This window comes from Xylocopa sonorina, chromosome 9 (genome assembly GCF_050948175.1).
Source record: "Xylocopa sonorina isolate GNS202 chromosome 9, iyXylSono1_principal, whole genome shotgun sequence".
Taxonomy (NCBI): Eukaryota; Metazoa; Arthropoda; class Insecta; order Hymenoptera; family Apidae; genus Xylocopa; species Xylocopa sonorina.
This window is the reverse complement of record NC_135201.1, coordinates 4760179-4786091: the sequence shown is the minus strand read 5'-3', so window position 1 is coordinate 4786091 and position 25913 is coordinate 4760179. Positions and strand designations below refer to the sequence as shown.

Below are 25913 nucleotides of genomic sequence, written 5' to 3'. Positions count from 1 at the left end.
CGAGTAAATGAATTTTTTAGAAAGGTTAAATTCCATTCCACTTCTTCTCGCGATCGTATTTTAAAATCCTTTACGTCTGGTTTAACGCGTTGACGTAAATGTCAGCTGTGAACGTCTGCCAATTTTTAGGAAAATTTATTAGAAACAGTAATAATTTTATTCTCGCCAAGAATCGATTAATTAAGCAAATTTTCTTTCGACCATCATCGAATTCAGAATTCGATTGTAATTTAACATTTTTTTTTTCTCCTTTTTAAATCGGTTCTCTCGCGTATCTACCAACTTTGCATATTATATAATAGCTATTTTTGTGCCACTTACGACACGTGTTTAAAATCACACCATACGTTGCGTTGGAAATATGCAGCCGTACGGTATCCATTGAGAGGAAATTAAAAATTTTCATTGAAAATATTTATACATCGCGGCTTTTTCTTAAATCCGTGGTGTATCGTCAATTTATTGCACATTTCCAGCACCATGTAGTTATTAAAATTGAACATTTTCTTCTCCATATTCCATCGTCGAACATTATCGATGCGAATTTCCGCGTTTGGCTGGCTCCATAAAATTCCTACCTTTCATCGCGATGAAAAGAGTTTGTTTCTGTTTCAGTACGAAAATATAATGCCGCTGCAAAAATTGTCGCCATAATTAATTTAAGTTTAAGTTTTCAATGGATTTTATACGCACTTGGCATTTGATTTTTAAATTTACGTATTTCCATCGAATTCCCTACCATCGTGGGTGTGTTGCTTTACGTAATTACGGACGTTAAACCTTGTACACTTGATTCAGAATTTATTTTAATTTATCCGCATATAAATTGCTACTCTCTATATTCCATAATAGTTTCTCTCCGAACCGGGTGTATCGTGAATCGCATCTTTATTCAGAAATTTCTCTTCGATTCCCTTTTTTATCGCGAAACATGGTCCATCTGTTATTTTTTCTATTTCACAAATGTATGTTCCGTTAGAATATGAATCGCTAATTGATTTTCGCGTTGGAACTTCAATCGGTCTGTTCATCGGTAAAATATCTGCATTTCGACATTTATACTTGAAATACAGAAACACGAATAACATAACTTCTATTGGTATCTAATTGTTCGTTAAAACGTACGAAAATATCGTGAATTGTTGGAAAAAAGTTGAAAAAAGCGAGGTTCAACTAGCAAGCAAACTAATCCTTCCGACTACTCAAGAAAATGAAGAACCATGGCGGTTAATTTTACGAGCAATATAATCACCCACGTTCCCTTCTTCCTTTTTTAATTTTTAACGACACATTGTCCTCGCACCCCGAAACCACGACATCCCCACCTTTATTATCGCAGCGACCGCCACCGCAGAAAGCCCAGCACTCTTTTATACTCCCATTCTCGTTAGATTCGGTATTATTCGGTCAATTGATAGAGCCCACCCCCGCGGTCTTCTATACTAATTACAATTGACTCGATTATCCCGGAGCTCCTTTCCAGAACTCGCGAAATTCCGTTGAATCGAGAACTCGCTGCCTCCCCGACCGGTTCTCTCCCATTTTCTTCGTGGCAATCCCCATTGGTCCAGCGTGAAACTTCGCCAACTCGATTAAGCATCTAAGACCGACTGAAAACCAAAGAAAGAGAGAAAAGAAAAAAAAAACGGAAAGAAAGATCGAATCGTTCGAAAATCGAGAACGCGTCGAACGCGTGGAATGAATTTTCGAGTCGCGGTGATTCGCGAGAAGGGATGGCGCGGCTGGCTCTCGGGGTTGCTTTTCCCATCGGTTGACGCGCGAAGGGAAGATGGAAGTTTGGGCGGTGGGTGGGCCTGGCAGGAATTCCGCGGGTTCATTTGTCCAAGTCGGATGAGAACTCGGCAATGGATACACACGTGCACAATATCCACGGAGCTTCGAGAATATTTATGAAGCTTCGCCGAAGATGAATGAGAAATCGCTCGCGAGCGCTTTGTGGCGGCCCTCTGTGGCTCACCCTCCGGTTCTCCACGCTCTCGCTCATCGGGAACACGTCAAACGGTTCTCCAGAGACGTTGTTTCGTCACGTCTCTAACGACGTGCCTACTGTCGCCTACAGGGTTGTTACTGGGCACGACGATGTATCTGTTCGATACGATGGTTCGCGGACGTTGCTGGGGTTAAGAAGAGTCATCGAGCATTTAGTTAAATTGTGGATAGGTGCGTGGAGTGCAAGGAGGAAACTGGGTCTAGCGTGAAACGTGTTTCTTTTTTTGTCGTCGTTCCAATCGACTGGGTTCTTAGAGGGGATGCGCTCGACGTTGCTCGAATATGGTCCCAGAACCGCCCTGGCACGTCTCGTCGCGTAGATTGTAGGAATATCGTTTTAGTTCAGTTACACGTCGAATGGTTTCGAATTGGTACCTCGCGATGCGAACGTTTCGTGACTCGTTGACGTTCTGCGAACCGCGAACCCGACGTCTCTATTTTACAGTCGATCGCAAAAGTTTGAAAGTGTATCGCAGTCAGGGTTCTTTGATGGGGGTGAGTCTCCTCGAACGGTTTCGTTGACGTTCAGCTGTGGACAAATTTATTCGTTCGCGTTGTATAAATCGAAAGTATGATTGATAGCGTAAGTCTTATTACGCGATATCAGACGTAACGAATTAATAATTCATAATTAGATTTAAATATATTTATAGTTTGCGGAGCTTTATGGGGCGACGTTTTGTCATTTGACTGGCGTAAATAAAATAAATTGCCCTCGCACCTTTGGAGGTAATTTTATGCATTTAATCTTTGGGAAGCCGGAAAGCTATTTTAATTGATGGTCTCGGGTAATACTTAAATGAAAAAACAGGGTCGAAAATGGAGCAAAAAAATGGAGGAGCGGCGCTAGAAAAACCGTCTACGTCCACGGCGTTAGCCTTTGGGTTACGTTCGAGGAAAATTTCGTATTTTCTCGCGCGTGCTAAGGTTTCGTTTAAGATCGTAGCTTGATCGGTGGAAATTTTGCAAATTTGCTTGGAGATCTTTTTGGGTATACATTTTTTATTTGCTTTCCTTTTCTCTGGCCAGAGAAACCGCTATCGACAAGCTATACTTACACGTATTGGTGGAGAGGATCTAAATATGGACCACCATTGTTGTTTCAAGATTTATTGCGAAACCCATTGAAGATCGAGACTTTCTGCGATACAACACGTAAAAGCAACAAACGTCAGCCTCCATTTTCTCCGTGCAACTTCCTCCCTTCATAAATCATAATTTCACTTTATTCTCGATACAATATATCTTTCGACTAGCTTAAATTCGAACCTTCTCTGTCTTTTGGAACCGTTCTATTGATTCTTACTGTCCCATTTTTCAGCCTCTAAAGGCCAGCGATTCGCAACCTCTTTATAAAATATTTCGTAGAAATGTAATTGTGCTGTCATACTTTGCACTCGGATGTCCTCTCCGTGGAGAAATCGGTATTGACTGGGCAGTTGAATTTATTCCACCTAGTAGCTTTTTGAGAAATGCACGTTTTCTGAAGTTTTACTATTAAGATCGACAGTTTCTATTACTGGAAAACGTTGGCAACAGAAGCTATTGCTAGAATAGCAAAAAAATTTGATTACCATTTTAGTAATACTGGTATTACCATTTTAGTAATAGCCTCTATCGCTAACGCTGATGAAAGAGCAGAGTGCAAAGGGTTAATGACGTTCACGGAATGTTCAAGTTCGCTGGCCCTGTTACAATAGTTCAAATCTGAGAGGGCGTATATAGACTTTCGCGACTGATTGTACGTGCTCCCACGAGTGTAGCCCAAACACGATCAAGCGACGTTAAGGGCTCCTGCAAGGATGTCGATGCATATACCTCTATGTATGTATGTACATACCTTGAGATTGAACATTGGAAGCCACTGCGAATTATTGAGTTGATCGCAGATACCTGCGCGATGATTCGAGAGCGTCTTTGTTTCGACAAATTGGCATATAACTAGTTGCACGGTATAAGCGTTCCACTACTTACATTTGCTATTCTCAACAAGTTCGATGTTCGCGTTGTAAATCGAAATGCTTGGGACGACGCGATGCGTATTTCCAGGGTGATGTTTCAAGATTACATTAGGCAAGATTAGAAAACTTGTTTAGTCTATATTTCGTAGTTACGTCGAAATTTTGTTCTCCAAGTTTTTTGACTCCAGCCTGCCATTATTTCATGAAAAATTATCTAAATTTTTAACATCAAATTGCGTGCGAATTAATTCATGCAAATGAAACGTGAAAGTAGCAACTTTTGCATATTTATCTCGAACGTAGAAAGTGTCTGGTAGAAATGAGAATGCATTCGGGTGAGAAATGAATTAAAGACCGTAGCAGAGCTAGGAATGTGGAAATAATGCCTAGGTACGTTCAAAATTAGCATAACTCACTAATGATCGATGGTTGCACAATAGTAAATGCACCGTAATTACTCGTTGAATTATTTTTCACTTTCACCGATGCAATCTCGACCCACATTCCTCTCCTATACGCACCATACTGTTTCAAACAATATGTTACATTTTAGCTTAACAATTTAAACATAAAATTTTGTAATTTCTAATTACGTTGAAATATTTCGCAACATGGACGCAAAATATCTTTTCTCGACACACATTTACTACACAATAACGACTGCGCAAGCTTAATTTACATGAAACCTAATTAGATCGAAAAATTCCTCACGCAATTCGTCAACGAACATAACAATATTCTATTCACAACTATCAATAATAATTATCAGATGCTAACTCAGATGCATCGCGAGATTTACCGATTCCGTATCCGTGCAATTAACAGTCGAGAAGCCACTAATTGGGGTTCCCAATAATCGTCGCGTTCGTGGACGCCGTCGTCTTAAAGACAGATGCTTCTTAGTCGCTGCTCGACAAATACGAACCAATCGCGACCACCTTTTCCCTTTCACCCCCCTGTTCTTCGACGAACCATTGCGTCGACGATAAACGGTCGAGGCGAAAGCGCGAGTCGCGCTACGAAATAACGAGACGCCTTCCGATCCATCTTCGCGACCTTTTTCTTTCTCCTTGCTCCACCGAACAGAGCTCTTTGAAGCGAATCAATTATTTTTACGGACGGCGCGCGACGGAATCGTTGACAAAGAGGGCGGCGCACAAAGAACGTTGCTCGCGATCGTTCATCTTTGTCGCGATTTTCCAAGAGGCCCCCACGGCCCGTAACATCGCAATTATTATAGGCGACACGACAGGCGAGCGTGGTTCAACGAGTAGGTGGCGCGAGAAAAATCAAATCTGTGGTCGGACATTGTTACAAGTGGCGAAGCAATTTCGCGGGTGAAACGAAAGCGGCTGCGAAGCTCTTATTAGATCCTTCCGGCAGCCTCGAAACGTAAAAACGAGTCGCCTTCGTCGTGCTAAACTGAAGTTACGGGGGCGCCGTCGATTAATCGATTTTCTTGGCGCCCCGTAAGCGCGGTTCGGCTAATCCGCCATTTAAACTGCTCGAGGATCCCTCGAGTACCTTACCTCCGACATCTTTTTCACCGTTCAAGCCGTCTACGTATCCCACAAAATCTACAGAATTATCCTTCCTCCTCTTTCATTTCTACCCTTATCGTTGCGCTTAGTTTTTCTTCTGTTCTTTTGCAGAGGAACTGTCCAACGGTCGAACGATCGGTTGGATGAAACAGTCTAATTGCTCGTTAGACTCTTTATCGCCAGCACAGTTTATTAATCTGCGAATAATTTTTTCTTTTTTTATAAACGATGTTCTTATCGTACTCTCTCGATTTCTCGTGTTTGGTTGGATGCACTCGCCATTATTTGGCCGTTGAATCGACAGGCAGTGGCTCTTCTGGATCGAAATATATCCAACCGGTATCGCAGTCGATCGTGCCTCCGCTTTCGAGAAAAGTTTCGTCGTTCCTCGCGAAAGTTCGCCGGGGTTTTTCTTCGCCAGTGGCTTTTCAACTCTCGAGGATCGAAACTTCGTAACGTTATTCGCGACCCGATGATTCTTATTAATTCTCCGCGCCGCCTGCGGACCGAGCTTCTTCCGTTCAAGCGCCGCTTGACCACCGATCGTGCCCAATTATTCCCGTGGCGCTACTTTCGAGTCTAGTTTGTACAATTGCTCGAGCAAACACAACGACAAATTTGCGATTTCGTTGTTTGCGGTATCTCGCAAATCGAGGTACCTCGATTTACAAAACAATCGATGGGGAAATTTGTCTGTACGGTGAGTAACTTTAATATTCGGACACCCATGTAATTTTCATTTTCGCGAGCTTCGTAATTTTTTAAAGCTATAAAAAGCGTTACAATTCAGTGGTACACGTAAAAACTGCGAACTCTGATTTATTTAACGTAGCATCACGTGTAAATAGTTAAAACGCAGCTTTCAATACATGCGTATACCTCGAAAGCATTGGTAAAGTTCGAAAAAAAACAACAAAATGGTGTGTATTAAAGTCGCAGGGGGGTTGCAATCAGTGTTGCTTATTTATAAAAATCGAGCAGCAGGTCTTTTTATTAATTAAAAATCTGTCAATTTAATTTTACGGGATAAACTTATAAATAGTGCGCCTCTATTAACCCCTTGCAGCGGGGTTGCCAGCTACACCCTGGGGCTGCGCGATCTTCCCAGCAAATTGGAATGTCAATTGATCGGAACGACGCGCATATTTTTCTCGTCATCTATTTATGGGGACTTTAATCAATGGCAGTTATCAATGAACGCTATGGAGCGGTTCGAGGGGGTGTTTTAACCCCGGCGAAAGACTTCTGAATCGAGCATTTGAATTTATATCTAGCGTGAACGAAGGGTGCCGTGGCCACGCAAGATCTCTCTAAATGCTTCGTAGAAATGTACGCGTGGAATGAAGGAATAGAGAAACAGGAATGGAAGTTAAACGCTGGCTCGAGGGTAAATTGTGAAAAATAAAATGTGAACGCGCATGGATGAATCAATGCACAAGTAATCCTGCGATTCTTACTCAAATTTCTCTCTCTTCTGAATCAGAGTTCCAAGTTATTACGTCCATTAAAATCCGTATTAACAAAGGCATCGAAATATTCTCTTCCATGGTAGATAAAATTGCTAAACAACGAAGTGAGAATTATCTAATATCGAAGCATTAAAGTTACTCACAGCGTGTCGACCATACAAAGCACGGCGTAGCCGCGGAACATTTTTCGATTAACACGAGAACCCGTTTATTTCCATTTTCCCACCCTCGTTCGCCTATTCGTAGGCAGCAGCGGCACCAGTCGTTGCCCCAAGGAACAGAGAAAAAATGGTGCATCGAGGCACGACCTGATAGCGGCATAAAAATTCTACTTTCCAAACGGCCCTGGTGTAAATAGCAAACGTAATCCCTGCGATCTGCTTTCTCGCGACGTTTAAGGGAGCGTGGGTGAAAAAAGGCGGCGGAAGAGGAAAGTAACAGCGAAATTCGTTGGTGCAATTTTGAACCAGGCAACGACCACCAGGCTCGCGAAATCTCTCGGGCGTAACGTGCCTCGAACGCGATTAAAAACAGCGTGCAGATCGAATTTGCCTCCCCGGGATCAGGACGTCTCTCCATCCCCCAGTGGTCGGGGGATTTATGAAAAAGAATGAATTATTATTCGTCGCTGCTCGCGTGCACGCGGTCGGCGAATTGCACCGGTTACAAACTGCGCGCGGTTCATGCAGATTTCATGCAGCCCATTTCGTTGAAGGATTCGGACGGGCTCTCCTTTTACAGGCGCCGCCCAGCGCAATTATTTTTACGCGCGATAAACTTTCTTTCGTTCACGCTCTCTTGTACGCGCGTACGAGAAACAAAAACAAGAAACGAGGCGAGAGAGAGAGAGAGAGGTTGTGCTTTCTATTTCGGCTGGGTGAGTTCGCCGCCGTGGTCGCGAGTCGGTTCGATCGATCTCGATTGTGGTAATTGAGGGATGACGCTGGATGGGGTGAGACGTCGTAACTTGGACCTCGTTCGATATCGAGCCGTTCATGTCAGAAGTGACCTAAGTCCATTTTTGTTTAGATCGAGGCACTTCAGAGTTTGCGTTTTGACGCGTTAAGCATGGGTGTACGGCAAATTTTATTTTTTATTAACATTGCAAATGTATGGAACACCTCACCCCAAATTGTGTCTGAGAAAAATGGTTTTGTTCACTACTCGAACGATCATCGAAAGAATTATTTGCGAAAAGGAACCTCAGGCATCTCCACCCCATTCAGAGTTTGAGTTTTAACGCGTTAAGCATGGGTGTACAGCAAATTTCATTTTTTTAGTTTTAGTAAAAGTGACGAATAAATTCTTTACAACATTGCAAATCCACGAAACATCCCACCCCAAATTGTGCCTAAGAAAAATTGTTTCATTCACTACTCAAACGATGCGCACCTTAAACAACGTAAAATCACTGAATCATCTGTGAAAAGGAACCCCAGGCATCTCCACCCCAATTACACCTATGTGTATATATTCAGAGTTTGAGTTTTAACGCGTTAAGCACGGGTGTACAGCAAATTTCATTTCTTTCAGTTTTCTTAAAAATGACGAATACATCTTTTACAACATTGCAAATTTATGAAACATCTCACCCTAAATTGGGTCTGAAAAAAATGGTTTTATTCACTACTCAAACAACCAACGAACGAATCATCTGCGAAAAGGAATCCCAGGCATCTCCACCCCAATTACACCAATGTATATACATACGGACAGCACGCAGGTCGATTTACGCTCAATGTTTCCGCTGTCGATTAAACGTCCCGTTCCTCTGTATCTGCCTTCTTGTATACTCCCGCCAGACTCGAGGAATTTCGAAATAAAGCAGTCAGAGCGCGGCGTACGCGCGTTTTCTTCGATCGTTGCTCAGATTTTCGCGGATAGGATCGTGCCGCGAGGGCCAACCACGCGGCTGTTTATAATTAGCGGCTACGGGGAAGGAAACGCGCCTCCACGGCGGACGTGGAACAGCCTATGGAAACAACAATGCCTGGTTCTCGTCAGACTGACGGGACCACTCTATAAATCGGCGGTTAAAATAATATTTGCCCGTTCCCGCATTATTTCCGGGCGAAGTAGCTACGCGGTCGCGTCTAGCCGTTCTCCATCGTCCCTCGCTCGTCTTTTCTCACCGCTCGTCGCCTCTTCATCGAGCGGAACCGTTCCTTCGACTGATAATAGGATTCCACGTCGCGACCGCGATAAACGAAATCTCGTTTGAAAGACTGTGACACGTCGATGTAGCGTTCAGAGCTGGAAAATCGCCGGAAACGAACCTTGATCGGGACCACGGGGTTGCGTCCGCTCTTCGAGGGTCACCGCGTCTCCCGGATGTGGAGCTGATCTCAATCGCTGTTTCTTTCCATCGCGACACACTCGTCGATAGTCGAATTCCAGATGGAACGTTGATCTCGAGGAATATTACGTTCGAGTTTATGGTTGGAGCAGTAATGGTCCCAGTGATTGGTTCGCAATTCTTCAGAGGAATTCATTTCCTTTTCCATTTCGAGTTCTTTAATTAATGCGTGATAATACAATGTTGGAGCTGTTGGTGTTTCCATTTGAAGCACTAGACTGGATTGCGAATGATTTAAGTTCTTTCAGAAGCAGAGAATTTTAACAACCTACTTCGATGGAAAATTAGCATTCGTTCGATTTTAATTAACAATCGTCATCTATTAAGGGAATATAAATGTTATTGCATTACTTAGCAATGTAATATATTAATGAATCCTTTAATTAGCGTGTAATACATTAAATTGGAGCCAGTCGTAGAGATATACGCTACGATCCTTCGACCATCCTCCAACATTCCGTGTTATGTGGGGTCACCAGTGCTGGAATCATCGGTATCCCCACTGATAACGTCGAAACAACACGGCTGGTCTTATTGGCCGCAAGGAAAGCCGGAATGAAACACGACCAAGGGGCGATCGTATCGAGCGACTTGGATTTCTCGATCCAGGACAACCTTCCTCTCGCACTGTTCTCGTTCCACGAGCAGGAAACTCGTTCGTCCGGGAACGCGGCTAATTGTTACGTAATCGATACGAAAGTCAGTGTCACGAGATGGTTTTCACGTAGGCGAACCCCTCCGACCGCAGATCGGTTGACCAGTGGACAGTCGAGTTACTGGATCGCCTACTCCCTTCAAAGAGGACTCAGCCTCTCGCTCCTTTGCTGGTACCAATGTCGAGCAGTAGCTCATCGACTGGAGCAGATCCGATCGAGCGTTCTTTTTGAAAATCGTAGCCACAAATCTTCTCTTTGTTTGGTCCTTGCGTGAAGATCTTTGGTGAGACGTTTCTTGTTCTCCGCTTGGGATCTTTAAGAACAGAATTTTTATTTTTCATTTTTTATTTAAATTGTTGATCTTGATTCCATTCTGTTCTCATTTTCTTAAAAATCTTTCTAATCTGTAAGAAGGATAAACGTACAGAATCAGTCATTATTATTCAAATTTATTTTCTTTACAATTTGAAACCTGTTTAAAGGAATAAAAGTAGATAAATTAAGGTTGATTCCAAAGCTAGTAAGATTCAACCAAATCCACCTTCGTTTAACAATATAATTAAACCAAGTCTTCCTGGAGAAAAATCAAGAGACACCTCTTTTGCAGTTACAATATTTCAAAGAATTCTCGCATGTCAGAATACTCCATAACATTCGAAACAAAGATTCCTGATCGAACGATACAAGGATAACTGCATGGAAACGAAAATTATAATTTTACAGTCTCACCGCTATTTCGCCCTTTCGATCGATCAATCCGTCCCCTCAGCGGCCACTTCAAACGAAAGACGTTTCCCGTCGCATCATCCACGATGATCGTTCGCAACGAAAAACTGTAAATTCATCTTGAACTCGTCGATTTCGCTGGAAGACTCGACGATCATCCGGAACTACCCCGGGGCGGCGATCCTCCGCGTCAATTAACGGGATGATAGAATTTTTTTCAGCCGCCAAGAGCGATCGTAGATTATCACGGGACGGGATGGAAACGCCGTTCCTTATAACGACGCCTATTTCCACCGTCGAGAACAACGCCAGCCCCCGTTCGCCCGCTGGTGGTGAACAATGGCGCGAAAAAGTCCGCCGGATCGGCGAATGTCCGGTTCACGTCCCCTTGCGACGATCGATCCGATAAATCGACACACCGTGTACCTTATTCAGCCGTTCTTTATTCGGCCAGTCGGAGAGCCCGCAGGTAGAGCCGTTGCTGGCGTCTTTCTTTGATTTATTCTCATCGACTCTTCGTTATTTGCGTGCACGCTCGGTCGTCGTTCATTGTTACGCGTCGCACGTGAGTTATATATATGTATATATATATATATATAATTCTGTGCAGATACGTAGAGTTTTATATTGATATCATTTTTGTTTTATATTTTGGATGGGTATGCGTGCAATAAGAAGTGGAAAAGTATAACGCTGTATGAGTCATTGCTTTTGAAAGTGGTATAAATCTATTTTTTTTTATATTGAAGTAATTGAGGGTTTGCAAATTTTATTGTGAAATAACTTGTACCACTTTTGATAATAACAAATTGTTAAGAATCAAAGCAGGAGGAAATTCACGTCTATAGTTTTTATGGAAGTTGGCTTCGCTGAAATATGAAAATTAATAATTAAAATGCAGACGTGTTATATTTTAAATTTGCTTCTCTTTTACATTTAGCTCAGCTAATAGGTCAAATCGTGAAAGATTAAGCAGCCCAAAAAATACGGGACCCCATTCTCTTCAAATGCTTTAATCGTTACAATTTTCCAAGCAAAGGATCTCTAATCCGCTTTTATTACACATCCAACGTTAATTTAAACGAGAATTAAAAATTACGTTTCATTTATCCACCGTCGCGGTTAAAAAACGTCGCGCCTTGCGTCCCATCGACCCTCTCGCGTATTTCAAACAGACGAACGTCCCTGGCAAAAAAAAGTTTCGAAAGGGACGGGCGTCGTCGGGGAAGCGATTGGAATATCGGTTCGCGAAATATGTCGCAATATAGGTATAAAAATGCAATTTTCCGGTAACCAATAGTTTCGGGTCAAGCGGGGCGTTCGAGTTCCGTGGTCGACCGTGTTGGACCAGGATTTTTCGATAACTGCCCGAAAACCACCGCGATCCTTTCCCACGGTAACGCCTCGCCATCAAAACCGTCGATTCTGCGGTGAAATCGCGTGCACCCAGGACACCTACCTATTCCACCTTATCAACTGATTCTATCCTCGCATCTGCTTGCAAATCCTTGATGCGAGTCCTTGCGAGATACCTGAAGTATCCGACGTTTCAGAGGTGCGACAGAATAGGACGCAGCGAATTCCATCGAAGCGTAGACATCAGAGCCATACTGCTCGCGTCGTTTTTCGATAACTGCCCAAAAACCACCGCGATTCCTTTCGTGGTAACGCTTCGCCATCAAAACCGTCGATTTTACGGTGAAATCGTGTGCACCCAGGACACCTATCTATTCCACCTTATCAACTGATTCTATCCTCGCATCTGCTTGCAAATCCTTGATGCGAGTCCTTGCGAGATACCTGAAGTATCCGACGTTTCAGAGGTGCGACAGGATAGGACGCAGCGAATTCCATCGAAGCGTAGACACCAGAGCCATACTGCTCGCGTCGTTTTTCGATAACTGCCCAAAAACCACCGCAATCCCTTTCCACAATAACGCTTCGCCATCAAAACCGTCGATTCTGCGATAAAATCGCGTGCACCCAGGACACCTACCTATTCCACCTTATCAACTGATTCTATCCTCGCATCTGCTTGCAAATCCTTGATGCGAGTCCTTGCGAGATACCTGAAGTATCCAACGTTTTAGAGGTGCGACAGGATAGGACGCAGCGCTGGTCGAGTCGCGAATTCCATCGAATTGTAGACACCAGAGCCATACTGCTCGCGTCGTTTTTCGATAACTGCCCAAAAACCACCGCAATCCCTTTCCACAATAACGCTTCGCCATCAAAACCGTCAATTCTGCGATAAAATCGCGTGCACCCAGGACACCTTCCTATTCCACCTTATCAACTGATTCTATCCTCGCATCTTCTCGCGAATCCTCGAAGAAATCCTTGCGAGATACCAGAAGTATCCGACGTTTCAGAGGTGCGACAGGATAGGACGCAGCGCTGGTCGAGTCGCGAATTCCATCGAAGCGTAGATATCAGAGCCATACTGCTCGCGTTACCCGTGGAAATTCGATCCACGGTGAATATTGCGCGGCGAGAGATATTATGCCCGGCATACGTCGTGTCTGGCCGCGTGTAACGCCGCGTTCCTCCGCTTCCGCCGCGAGGATCGACGCTGGAAGATGGAAAAGGTAAAAGGTGCACAGGCTGTTCGAGGTCGCGGGTAAAAATATCCGCGATTTATTCGCGTATCAAACGCGAGCACCCGAGGGATCGCGCGGGTTCGAGTCACTTACCACGACGAATTCGAAGCGGAAACGTGGCGAACGTCGCAGGCGTCACCCCTTCTGCGCGAAAGCGTGACGCTTGGGGTGGGCGCGCTGTCCTCGCGTTTCGATGCTCGGCTGTTCCTTCGCTGACGTGAATATGTCTTGCGGGTCTCGTTGGTTTGGCAGAGGGTAGACGCGATGGTACGCGCTTCTCTTTCAGCTTGCTAGAATCTTTTCAAAGTTGTATCTTGGGGGTTGCTCTTGTAAGTTGTAAGTTGGGGGTTGCTGGGTTTGTAGCTTTCAAATGACTGGGATTCAACGAGACTGGGATTCTTTAACTGTGTTTAAACTGTTCGCTGGTCTTTAATGTCGAAGTGAGCATACCTGAGAGACTTTAATCTTTCGACTGGCTCATGAGTGATCAGCTGATCAGATATTTGGCTGTTCCGCCGCTGACGTGAATATGTCTTGTGGGTTTCGTTGCTTTGGCAGAGGGTAGATACGCTTCTCTTTCAGCTTGCTAGAATCTTTTCAAAGTTGTATCGTTGGGGGTTGCTGGGTTTGTAGCTTTGAAATGACTGAGATTCTTTAACTGTTTAAACTGTTCGCCGGTCGTTAATGTCGAAGTGAGCATACTTGAGAGACCTTTAATCTTCCGACTGGCTCATGAGTGAACAGCTGATCAGATATTTGGATATTTGTCTGCTATTCTAACGATCTCAATCCTTTGCACTCTATTTCTTTATTCTCTCGCGTGTCTAGGTATGTTTAACGTGAAATGATAATTAATTATTCGTTGGACGTGTTCGTATAGCGATGGTGAATTAATGAACGGAAACGATCAGCTGAGAAATACGTCGCAATAGTAAATGATAAGAGTCGTCGTCTCGAGAGTGATATACGAGTTCAAAGAGCTACGTATGTTCACGTGTGTTGCGAAAGGTAGCGCGTTTCTTTGCTTTATAATTTAACAGGAAACGGAATTCATCGTTTCGCTAATAATTCGCATAATTAACAGCGAGTGTGATTCACAGTTTGCTGCGAATGGCGAGAAGCAGCGCGTTTAATTTGCGTTACGAAGTCTGAGATAGTTCGGGTTGCGAAGAGCGTGTTTCAAAATGAAGTTACAAACTGTTTACGACGTTAACTTCTTAATGTCTCTCTCTTTAATCGTTACGAGGCGGATCGAACCTCTTTCGTCCGTGAAAAATCTTGAAACGGGCATATTTTCGTATCTGCGACACGAGTGTTGCAGTCATTTAACTCTTGCACGATCCTCGCATTCCCAAGATCACTTTTCAATGCTCCAGCTTATTCGCGCACGTACATACGTAATGGCAAGTCGACGCTGCTCGAGTTAACTCGAGTGTGCACATTTCTACCAGCATTGTCCACTGGAGTTCGCATGTTAAAGCTATTGAAATTCAACGTTCCAATGAAATTAAAAATGTACGTATGAGGTACGAATGTATCCAGCCCGCTTTCGACCATTTTATTTCCGTTAGAATTCTTTACCTCTTTAAAAAATTGTGTATTATAAAAATCTTATCGATACAGAATCCTCTTGTCTCGTTTCACTGAAAATAAAGTTACTACTTTTCTGACAATTCTTAATAACATTTCTGCGAAACAAAAATCTCTGTCATTTGATAAAAACGAATATCTTGATACGGAGAACTTGTGGTCTATGATTTTCATATTAAACTGACAAGTAGACTTGGGTCATTTAAGAATTGAAAATAAACATTTCTGTCGTTCCATCAAGCAGCTAATTTTCATTTTACAAAATCGTAGCGATTTTATATGCATTATTTACGATTTGTTACAAATTGAAGAAGCAACGTAAATGTTAAACTAGTCAGCTTGATCTTTCTCAAAAATGGACTTCGATCGCGATGAATGTAAACGGTACTCGTGTGTTTTATGCGCAATGATTTCTAAAGACTTTGTCAGCAGGAAGTTTATTCGATTCTAAAGCGATAATTGAACAATTGAATGAATGCTCGCAGCACAGGTGTTCGTCTGTATTTGATTAAATTCCACTTGGCGCACGTCGAGGGCGTTAATTTTTCAGCCGAAGGAAACGTTTACCTTTTATTCTCGCAGTTAGAACGGCGAGGCAACCTATTTAGCGTGATGTTTCTCACTGGAAGTGAAACGTGCTACTTCTTGCGACTAGAAACGAACCGCGCTACTTTTCACGGCGAATTACTGAAACCTGTTAATTTCCGTAACGAGACTGTGTACGACGCTCTGTTCTTCGTCGTCGCAGTGCTCGAACAAGTAGCCCTCTCGCGAAACAAATGGAACGTTGTACTTTTCGAAACATCCTCTCGATGCAAACCTGTTGTTTGTAAAAAAAAAAAAACATTACGACAGTCTTCTCGGTTTTTATTCAAAATTATTAGCAACAGCCTCGAATAAATACCAACTATTATTAGAAAAGGATGAAGATTGTCGCGATCAATCGATAAAGCAGGTCACGGTCCTCGAAATTACAAAATTAGCCAAACGTTCATCGCGTCGAGTGCCACTTCACCCAAATTTCAACGGCCATCCAAGTTTCCGTTGGGAGCCAGATTTGGACGACGGTCTGTTCCATCAAATCGGATCGTGTTTTACAAGGAATCAGCGAGATATCTCGACGAGGTTATCAATTCTGCGAATTACCAATTACGTCGAGCATTTCTTAACTAGAACTGTTTTTTATCCTCGTGTTTTACTATTGAATGTATTAACGTCACTCTGCGCGAAGGATCGCGTTTTACAAGGAATCAGCGAGATATCTCGACGAGGTTATCAATTATACGAATTACCACAATTTCATTTCTTAATTAGAACTGATTTAGCCTCGTGTTTTACGAAAAATTCCTGCGATGAGCATCGAGGATCCCACGTAAGGCGATTACGAACAAACTTGAAATTCGTCAACGTGTTCCTCCGCAACTCCTTCGCGACGATTAACCCTTTGACTGTGTCGGACTTTGAGACGCACCAATTCGTACCATACGATAGAAACTCGATCGCGATTGTACACTATGGATTGAACATTTTTAGAGAAGGATATTCAAATAATCGAAACACTGAAACAATATCACTCGCTACAGCATCGCGAGCGGAAGTCCTCCAAGCGCCTGGTCAACAATCTTTCCCAATATTTTCCAGCCATCCATATTTCTGCAATATAAAAGTTCACCAGGCATCGTCGAACTCTCGATCGACCATTTTCCATAAATTGTACAATTATTAAAATACTTCCTAGTTTCTAGACATTTAAATGCCTTGGTAGTGAGAACTTGTGGTCCATGATTTCCACATTAACTGAAAAATGCATTTGGGTCATTTAAAATTGAAAACACAGTGTCACATTCATGTCTAAAACGATCGAAGAAGCTACTCGCAGAATCGAATATCCTTATGGACATCACATTGCCTTACGTACGACGAGCACAAATTTTCCCTCCGCCTTTGTACGCCCAAAGTAGTCAAAGGGTTAACCGCGAAGTTAGTTAGACGACCAGAGGCATCCGGTCAAAGGGCCATCGGTCCAACCGATCGAACGAGAAACGAGCGATTATCTCTGCCCGTGCCATCAATTTCCTCGTCTCTGAGAAGTCGTTTTTCTTTCCTCGAAGCACTCGCCCGTCTGGCAGCGGCTCTTCTCTACCGACACGACACTTGTCCACAGGCAACAGGGCTCCCCGTCGTCCCGGAAACGAGACGCACACCCGTGAAACCTGCTCTCCCCGTGTATCTTCACTAAAAATAACAACCACTTCTCAGCACCGCGGCACGAGGCTCCGTTGATTTTATTTACCCGTTCCAGGCGCGTCCACGAAAACTTGAAAGCCTCTCGACCCTCGTTTCACGAGCGATCTTTTCCATTAGCCGAGCACGAGTCTGGGCGTTTAAAAGTTCGGTACCAGCGGGACCAAACGCTCGAGGCTCGCGACGGAAACGCGGCCACGGGGGTCGCCACTGTCCAAAGAGGGGGATGGCGTTCTCTCACCTCGCGCGCGCGAGTCGGATCAGGGACGCGGCGATGGGAACGGCGGGAGTTAAACGCGATTAATCACCGACCGTGTCGGGAAACAGATGGACGGTGGTGCCCTGGTGAAAAAGGAGGACGAGCTGCGGGCGTCCTCCGCGATTTTACTGAACCCCACGAGCAGCCTCGACCTGTCCCGGGATCGTTGAACGGGATTTATGGACCACCTAGTTCCCAGCGCGGAAAACACGCGCCGCGAAAATAGTCTCGAGATCTCTTTCCGGATCCTCTCCTGCGAGACAACGTATAATACGAACGGTATGCGAGCATAAATCTTTCCCGTGAGCTTGGTTCGGTCGTCTCGTTGTATTACTCCCCGTTGCCGCAGAGATTCCACCGGAAGTATCGTGGTTTTTGAATTAACTGTCGTACGAACGCCGCGCAAAGACGGTGGCTATCGAGCATTTTATTGAATTCTAACGTAAACTAGACTAATTATTAATTGAATGCTGTAACAGTAGCGTAAGGACGATTACGTGATTCAATAGTAATTAACGTCTCATCGCGAGCATAAATCTCTCCGTGAGCTTGGTTCGGTCGTGTCGTTGTATTACTCCCCGTTGCCGCAGAGATTCCACCGGAAGTATCGTGGTTTTTGAATTAACTGTCGTACGAACGCCGCGCAAAGACGGTTGCTATCGACCATGCCATTGAATTCTAACATAAACTAGGCTGTAATCATTAATTGAACGTTGTGACAGTAGCGTGAGGACGACTACGTGATTCGACAGCAATTAACGTCTCATCGCGAGCAATAGAGTTAACCCATCATCAGGTGCATTGGTTGGTTTTTTAATGCGACTCTGCACTCGATAATTGCGAAAGTTGAATGGAAAAGCGTGTATACTCTGTGTCAGTCGGTTCGTTTCAACAGTTTTCTTAAGTTTCTGGACTATTTTATTGAATTCTAACGTAAACTAGGCTGTAACTGTTAATTGAACGCTGTGACAGTAGCGTAAGGACAACTACGTGATTCGACAGCAATTAACGTTTCATCGCGAGCAATAAAGTTAACCCATCATCAGGTACACTGGCTCGTTTTTTAATGCGTCGAATTTTAAATGCGACTCTGCACTCGATAATTGCGAAAGTTGAATGGAAAAGCGTGTATACTCGGTGTCAGTCGGTTCGTTTCAACAGTTTTCTTAAGCATTAAGCTCTTTCTTTTCATCTAGACCATGTCTTTGAATTCTAACATAAACTAGGCTGTAATTATTAATTGAACGCTGTAACAGTAGCGTAAGGACGACTACGTGATTCGACAGCAATTAACGTCTCATCGCGAGCAATAGAGTTAACCCATCATCAGATGCATTGGTTGGTTTTTTAATGCGACTCTGCACTCGATAATTGCGAAAGTTGAATGGAAAAGCGTGTATACTCGATATCTGTCGGTTCGTTTCAACAGTTTTCTCAAGTTTCTGGCAGCATCCGCCACCGATCATTCCTTTCGCGTCTTTTTTTTTCTCTCCAACCGCCTCGTAATTTCGAAAGGCAGCATCCGCCCCCGCGCTGTTCCTCCTCGAGTGAGTTATTGGAGAGTACGACGCGGCTGGAGGGATATTTCAGGAGTGGGTCAAGTTTATCAGCAGTCGACTTCTACGCGGGTACATAAATTCGAGGCTCGATCCTTTCGCGTCCCGTCCGGCGAAACAGACGCGACGAATCGACGGATCAAAGAGGGTGGGCGTCGTTACCAAGTTCAGAGCGAACTTCTCCCTGCGTTTGCTCGCTGCGAGCGGAGGAACCGCGAGCCACGTCCGCTCAAAGAGGGTGGAACGAGTCCCACGGACGGATTTCATTCTGCTTAGCGTGCACCGCGAGGCAAGCGACGTCTTACTCTGAAGAGAGGCTTATTTAAGAAAAAGCTGATGCGCGATACGTTTGATATTTCCTGCTGCGATTACGTGCGACTGTGATCCGATGTTTGAGAATAGTATTCATTTGGTTCGAGCATTGCGAGCGCAGCGAGCGAATTTTCTGTTACAACGAAAACTTTCCCCCAGATAAAGTTTGTGCCATTTAAAGAGCATAAAATATGCTCGTTACACCGAGTTTCTCGTTAAAATTTCAGGATACCTTTTTTTTTAGTATCGAAATTTCTCTCAACCCCGGGAATTATGTAAATACTGACTTAAATAATTTTGAAAAAATAATCATTCGAGAGCTTGAATATTTTTGCTACTTTTTGATATAATATTCAAATCGATATCTTTTTTCAGTCAAAAGTTACAGTCTCTAAAAGATCTCGCTAAACGTATACTTTGAACCACTCTCCCTTCGTTATACCAAGACCTGTTAAAAAGTTACTCTACCAATCAACGAGTCACACATGGATCTACAAGTGTGCAAACTTAGAACGAAATCGATCGAACCAAAAATGACTTTACGTTACTTCACGTTTAATTACTCTACGTTAGGTGTAATGAGGAGAAAAGTTCTGAAAGAAAGTGGCTATCGACCGTGTCATTGAATTCCAACACGGACCAGGCTACAATTATTAATTTAACCCTGTAACGGTGGCGCGTGGACGAATATGAAATGCGATTGAACAGCAATTAACGTCTCATCGCTTGCAATCGAGTTAACCCTTTGTCGGGTACACTGGCTAGCTCGATCATCACGCGGATCATGAAACTCCGCGACAAGCAAGTGCTAAGGGACGCTCGTTAAGTCGCAGCGGTGTGTACGATAAAAATTTCAATTTATACGCAAAAAGTGCTCGAAACTTAGATGAAGAAAGTTCATAACTGGCCATTAACTCGTTCGGTCGCGGGTACAGGGATGAACGGCCGCTCGTTTCCATCCCTCGTCGCCCGCCCTCGCGCGCCCAGCTCTTTCATCCTGGCGTGAAAAGAGAGAAAAAAAAAGAAAAGAAAAGAAGCGAAAGAGGGAACAAGCTTTCCGCTTTTGTTGTTTGGCCACCCCTCGCTATTATGCACACGCCCTCGAAACCGTGCTCGATTCGAGACCGTTTCGATAAACGAGCCCACTAATTCTTCCCTATTTTTCCAACTGCCGCGCCAGCATCGATCTTGATTTATTCCGCGTTCGTGCGGACGCGGTTCAATGGCTGGGCGGCCTCGAGATTAATGAAAAGAGGGCGGAAGACGGAAATCAAAGGCGATTTAGTGGGACGCGTGCTCAGCTTCCGTGTTTTTCACAGTGCGAACCTCTTCGCGGACGAGTTGGTCCTCGCGCAATGGCGAACGTTACCTGGTCTCGCAGCTACGGTTTTTCGTTTTGGTTAATGGTTATTGTTAGACGTGCGAGTGGATGGTCGCTTGGGGGTAGTTTGGGTAATAGGAGACGGGAGCGGAAGTTCAGTTGGAATCGAGCGCTGTTCAAGTTTCGTTCACGCGAACCAGTGATTCCCAACTTTTACAGGTGTTTCGTTGGATCCAGTCGCAAATCGGAAGCGTACGACCATATTCGAATAGCTGAGTATCGTGGAATTAAGATGAACGCGTTGTTATTCGAAACTTCCTGTCGATACGAACCTCGTTGTTTGCGAACGCGGATCGCGAGATTCTATTTGTCGTGTAATCGTCTTCTGCGTCGTTTCTATGTGTTTTCTTTATCGCAGACGCTGTATTAAGCTTCCCTCTGTGCATAAATGGCTGCACCATTCCGACTTGTTGCACGTTTGTGCCCACCGCTTGGATTTCTGAAGGATTAACGTGTCTGATAAAATATAGCTTGCGTCCATCTGGAGGAAATGTGCTGTTACGACAGTGAAAGAATTATTTAACTCGGTTGACGCATGCACGGGTCCACTCTATGAACGATATAAGCCTTCGATCCCAATTTCGTTGGGATCAGATACGTCTAAATAGAATGAAATAATCGCGGATGATTAAAGCGAGGCTCGTCGCCTTCGCTTCGAAATGGCTGTTTTAAAAACTTTAATGGCCAACCAGCATCAGGCATGGACGCTCTCCATGAACTTCAGAAATATTACTTCCGAGATTCCCAGCCGTATTTCCCCTTTTAAATTCGTGAAGCGTACAACCTCCATAAGTGGATCTCTCTGGTACGCGTTTAAACGTTCCTTTTTTTTTTTTTCAAATGCTAAGGAAAATGTCTTGGACATTTCTGCTACCTGATTTATAATGGAGGACAGTACTTCTTTAAAGGCGTATCGAAAGGCTTTGCATCAGGTAGCTTTTGGACATTATTTGTTGGACTATTTGATATATGCATTTATGCCGTTTTACGATTTACTTTTAATATGTGCACTCTGTGTACATATTTAATGTATTTTAAGAACGATACTGATATTTAAATACGTTGTTTCGCGAATACTGCACAGCTTTTTAAGTTCTACTAGTGCAGAGAGTCTATAAAGTTTCCAGCAAAGGGGGTTTCTGGCTGATCAATCGATCTGCAGAGGTTTCATCTTTAGCAAAACTTATTTCGACAGCTTCTCTCTTAATTAAAGTGATTGATCGATAGGTGTTCAATTCACAGACGTCAAACCCGTAATCTAATATTAATACAGGATCAAAATAATATATATTTAATTATATTTGTGAAAACTATATTTGTGAAACGAGGTCGAGCTATTTCGATAACTTTGTACTATCCTCGAAGACGAGAATTCTCTATTCTTGAGAAACTTCTTTAACGATTGCAATAATCAATGAAAAAAATTGCGACATTTTGTTTCTATTAAGTGCTCGACTGGAAGAACAAATCGTGCAGCTTCGTCCACAGAGTAACGCGAAACAGTCTAAGAAAGAACATTATTCTTCTCGTATTACATTATTCACGTATTACAACATTATTATTCCGTATGCTTCCAAAAACGAAGCGACGATAAATGTACCATTTCCTTGCATTACAGAAACGACCCTTCAGACAGACCCAATATAACGCATACGAAATGTCTCGCCTTAACCAGTTAAGTGCGTTCGACGTGTATACTCGTCATGTAAAATAAAAAATTACCATTCACTATAAAAACTCGAAATCTCAATAAAATGTAATAAGAACATTATTTGGTGGTATGTTCCCTTTATATACATAGCTTGAAATTTTGTAAACTATTTTCTTATTTTTCTTGTTTACTCTTGCTATCTTCAATTTTTCTTGTTTATGTATTTTATTATTTTTTGACAATTCTCAAGCTTCTAGTAAGAATAACGTATTCAGAAACGAATTGTTAGTTTCTTAAACTCGAAATTTGAATAAAATGTAATAAGAATATTATTTGATGGTATGTTCCCTTTATATACACAGCTTGAAATTTTGTAAACTATTTTCTTATTTTTCTTGTTCATTCTTCCTATCTTCAATTCCTCTTGTTTACGTATTTTATTATTTTTTGACAATTCTCAAGCTTCTAGTAAGAATAACGTATTCAGAAACGAATTGTTAGTTTCTTAAACTCGAAATTTGAATAAAATGTAATAAGAATATTATTTGATGGTATGTTCCCTTTATATACACAGCTTGAAATTTTGTAAACTATTTTCTTATTTTTCTTGTTCATTCTTGCTATCTTCAATTCCTCTTGTTTACGTATTTTATTATTTTTTGACAATTCTCAAGCTTCTAGTAAGAATAACGTATCCAGAAACGAATTGTCAGTTTTTCTGACGAATAAAAATGTAATCCTTCCTCGTTTTTCGTAAAATGTATAATAGCACCATTTGCCCTGCGTTCGACGTGTATACACGTCGTTGCTTGTTCCTAATTCCGCACCGTGTGCTGATCTTTTCAAACTAAATTCCACAGTTAACTGGTTAAAACGGCAATACAGAAGATACATTCCTATAGTTGAGTCGTCCAGTTACATCTCCATCGAACGAGTGTCCCCAGTTGGCGTTCACCAGAACGAGAAAATGGTCGCGAGCACAGGTGCGTTCCTCTCGACTATCGCGTCGAAAGTAGTTGGCACGAGAAAGGTTCCCACGCGGTCGCGTGCCTTCGCGTCGATGCTCGTTTCGAAACCTGCAAATAAGTCAAGGAATCTCTTAATAATCGCCAGCGGCCTCCGCCTCCGAAGAATGGGGAAAGAGAGAGATTTGTGGGCGTCGACGATGACTCGCAACCGTCGTCGCGTTAATAAATATTCAATGGACTGAACGCTGTTGGATTCGACCGGCTGTTTCAATATCGCCACCCTCGAGGTCGCGTTCGCCACCCCCGCGTTAAGAGACCCGTGAGTTACGCAAGAAGAAGCCTTTCCAACAAAAAAAAAGAAAAAAAAAGAAAAAGAGAACCACCATCGACTTCCATCGAGCCAAGAAGCCGATCCTCGATTTAATCTCGTCGAACGAAGGTAACACAGTTAACTCCCCTCCTCGAGGACGCCTCCGCGACCGAGTTTCGCGCTCGCTTAAATCACCGCTCGGATTATCATCGAAAAACTTTCTAACTAGCCTTTAAGAGACGAGAACTTGGAGGTGAAACTGCTCGTTCGAGAGCCAGAGAAAGGGTGCCGCGTTTAAATCGCCCTTGGACAGTTGGCTGGAACGTTTCCGCGCCTTATTAGAGGAACCCTCTTTCCCAGACTGTTCGTCACGGCTGCTACGAGACGTACGAGCCGTACGTGCCCTCGCGAGCATCCAGCGATATCGATGTCTTCCGATGAACGACGACGAGTGAACAGGAAACCAGCAGCGGGACGGAAGTTCGACGCATGAACACAGACACCGCCTTGTCGAGTCTCGTGTTATTCCTCAGCTGGTAATGCTCTCGCGAGATATTACGCGGCTTAACCGGGACGTTTTCGTTTCCCGTTACACGCGTTAAGATAACGCAGCCTGCTCGAGGACGAAGAGGGCTCGCGGCAGGACGAGAGGCGGTTCACACGCAGGCTTTGAATCGCGACGGTGAGTAAACGCGAAGCCGCCTAGGCGTTGGATCACAGGGAATTTCCTGGTAACTGCAGTACGCGCGCCTCTTTGCAGCCCCTCGCGGCGCTGGTTTCGTGCTGACACAATGGCGGCGTGGTAATAATGGAAAAACCGAATGAACGCCCATTCGTCTGAGGCCGCCTTGCATCTACGCCATCGGTTCCGTCCCGTTTCAACGGAGAGAAACGAAATTATACGCGACGAGTCGTAGTCGTCGTCGCGAGTCGTTCTACGCTCTGTTTCGCCAGTTTCGTGGCCTTTTCAGCGGTGCTACGAACGAGGAACGAAACTGTTCGAGCCGCGGGCGTTAATCGCGCGTTGGGCCGCGCCTGGTTAATTTTTGTTCGCGGTCGCTTTCGACGCGAACTCCACGGCTCCCCAGTCTAAGGTGAATACGAGAAACGCGAGAAAGCCTCGAGCATTTGTACTCGCTCAATTCGATCTGGTAATTGAGCCTGCTTTTGAAAACGCTACAAGTCCGCCCTTTCAAACGAATTGGGTTAATGGTCGTTTCACTGAAATATGGATCTTCACTTTTTTTTTTTCTCTATTTATAATCACGCGTTAACGCGAATTAATTAAAAGAATTTCAGCTGATTCTGCTTTCGACGGATCCAATGGTCCACGTCTTCTATGGCAGATCCATCGTTAAGGGACTCGTTGGGCGAGTCGAGTTACGTTCGCCGCGTTCGAATCAGTCTCGATGCGAATTCAAATTGGAAAATTGAAAATTCCTCGCAACTTCGCCTCGTTTTCTCGATCCTCGCGTTTGTTACCAGCGAGTGAATGATTCAGGGGTGCGCGTGCAGAGCGTCGAGCACTGAGTTCGCCTTAAACCGCGGCACGTTTTTACGTCTCGACCAGCGCAAATTGAATCGGATGCGTACGGCCACGGGTAACCAGGGGTGTTGGTTCCAGGTTGTCTCTAGCTCTGGGCACGTATGCCCTTTTTACCGTCCCGGTACGAGGTAAGGGCGTGGCGCGCGATTGCCACGCCACGGAGAGAACAAAGAGGTTTCTGGTTGAAAAATAAACTTCCTCGTAGGAAAAGTTAGTCTATTTCGCTGGGAGAAAATCGAGTCTGCGGATGCTTCGCGTGCACACGCAAGTCGAGGCAGGCTGCTCTGTGCCTGAAGGACAGTCGCGTCTGCTCGCCTTCCATCCCTCTGGTCTCGCTTATTCTTTCTACCTGATTGAAATTCGTAATTTCGCTCCACGGAAATCAACGAGTTACGTTTGACTCGGATCTGGCTCGTTAAAATGTACAATCCCTAACGACGAATCCGATACCAGCGACGCGAACGATGTCTTCAGCAGGATTTCTGGAAAAAACAAAAATTAATAATTTCCTGACTCTCGCGCGGAATTACGAAATGAAACGTCCAGTTTAATATGGTAATTTCAATCTCGCTACGTTCTCTCGAATATTTATCGCGCAAACATATTATTTGTTTCGTATGAAAAATTCAACGATCATCGCACGCTCAGTCGGTCGTGCACACATGAAACGTGTCGTTGGACCGTCGTCTCTGCGAGACACGTCGTTTAAAGCGTCCTCGTGATCGTTGTATCGAATTTCTAATATTTATCCCCGGACTGTAATTACCGATTTTACTC

General features: G+C 43.9%; 1 protein-coding gene across 2 annotated transcripts in view; it reads left to right on the top strand.

Moving 5' to 3' along the window:
- Window positions 1–25913, top strand: part of Lapsyn (Leucine-rich repeat activity-regulated protein at synapses) — a 63326-nt gene that overhangs the window by 12021 nt on the left and 25392 nt on the right. The gene's annotated exons all lie outside the window — the stretch shown is intronic.